The following is a 1,928-nucleotide window of genomic DNA, read 5'->3' as shown; positions in this document are numbered from 1 at the left end:
CACACATGCAGAAGACCATGAGAGCACTTAGGTCAACTCATCCCTTCCCTGCACATAAGTTACTGGCAGCACAAAGATTGGTGGAGATATTGTTTGCACCCACAGGTGCTTCAGAGGTACAAATACCATCTCTGTCGCAGGCAGCAGCTAGGAGAGCTGATAAGCAGCTTTCTCATTGCTCAGAACCAGCAGCTGGTTTTATGTTACCCATGTGTTTTTTCAAAGTGTAGTGGTGTGAGCAGGATCCCGTGGGTAAGGGAGCACACTGCCCAGGCAGCACCTGAGGCGCAGGCAGCTGCCCAACACACTCCCTGAGGCAGGGCTGGAGGGTGCCCAGCTCAAGAGCCCAGTCCCAGCCCCCGCTCAGCCCCAGGTAGAGCTCTTACCTCGCTTGTTCCTACTGCACTTTTTCCTTTGACACTGCTCCAGCAAGATGCAGAGTAGCCTGGAGAGGTTTTTTATTTAAATGTGGGGGGTTTTAAATAATTTTTGGACCCATGTCAGCTCTGGCAGTTGCATCCTGGGGCAGGCAGTGCATTTCCCAGTCTCACAGTGCACTAGGGCCCCTGGTACTTCTCTGCTTAGAATTTGGTTTTAAACACGTGTCATCTGCGGCAAGACATAGTTTCACATGTGTTTTCACAAGACTGTGATCACTGCAATCTTTCCTGTTTGGTTTTTTTTCCTCTTTTTTTCCTGAGCATAGAGTTTTTGACTGCTGTTTCAAACAATAAATCATTTCCTGCTTCCCATGTATGGTAATTGTTATTTGCAACATGATCTAAAGCTTACCTGCTGGTGCACAAAAAGCTCCCACATTCAGCTCCAACCTGTACAATGCTGAGAAACACAATGCAGGGAAAGATGGCATAGAACTCCAAATAAAACCATGCTGTACCCACAGTTAGGCCTTTGGTTCAACAGCTGCCAAGGGATGAGTCTCCTGGAACCTGCACATCTGGAGCAGGCAGAAAGCAGCCAGGACAGCTGTTGTGTTCAGCTGGGCACATCCTCTGTAGACCGCAGTCGCTCAGCTGGAGCAGAGGCTGGAAGGAGCAGAGCTGCACAAGCTTGCAGCTGGACCGTAGCAATCTGTACCTGTTTGGAGGTGGGTTTAGATGCCTCTGCACCATGGCCCTCTGCAGGGCGTGCTGTAAAGGAGGCCAACACGTTCCCCTTGCAGCTTCATTTCTGGGGCACTGCCCCTGCATTACAGGTCAGTGTTTCTGCACACCCACTCCTGACCCCACTGCTGGGGCGGGTCTTAACTGAAAGCACAGGGACTGGGACCCAAAGATTCTCACGTTTTTCTACCAGGTAGTTAACTGCTTGCACTCGAATCATCTCAGCATCACAGCATTTCCTGAATAAATCATTTTTCAAAATGCAAATATGGCTGGTGACAAAATTCCAAACTTTGCCCTGGATATATCTTTATATTTAGTTTATTGGCTAGCAGAGCCTCAGTGGCCAAGGCACCACACTTGCAGACAGAAGACAAGCAGCTTCTTTTCCACATTCCAGTGACCAGGGTCCCAGTACACATGCTGGCGTACCTGTGAGAAAGCCAAACTCAATTCTGTCTTCCAAACTAGGCAGGTTAGGGCATTAAAAAATAAAAATAATAATTAAAAAATCCCCATTGCAAAAGCAAGGCCACGGGTCTATCTGTTAAAAAAGGACAGCTGCCTTCCTCGCCACTTGTATTTTTGCTGCTCTTTTGTGCAAGACCCAAGCCTCCAGCTCCATGTACTGCAAAGTCCCATCTGAAAATGGCAAGCGGCACATGGGCAGCAGAACCCACTCTGTGTGTGCTCTCTCCCAAAGGACTCCCAGCACAGAGCCGGGCACAGTGCCTGCCCCACTGAAGCCATGTGCAGTGAGATCCTACTACTGCAAAAAGAAATGACGGAGAGGGAAGAGCATAC

Source organism: Antrostomus carolinensis, unplaced genomic scaffold (assembly GCF_000700745.2).
Source record: "Antrostomus carolinensis isolate BGI_N321 unplaced genomic scaffold, ASM70074v2 scaffold25406, whole genome shotgun sequence".
Lineage (NCBI taxonomy): Eukaryota > Metazoa > Chordata > Aves > Caprimulgiformes > Caprimulgidae > Antrostomus > Antrostomus carolinensis.
Note: the sequence above shows the minus strand (reverse complement) of the source record.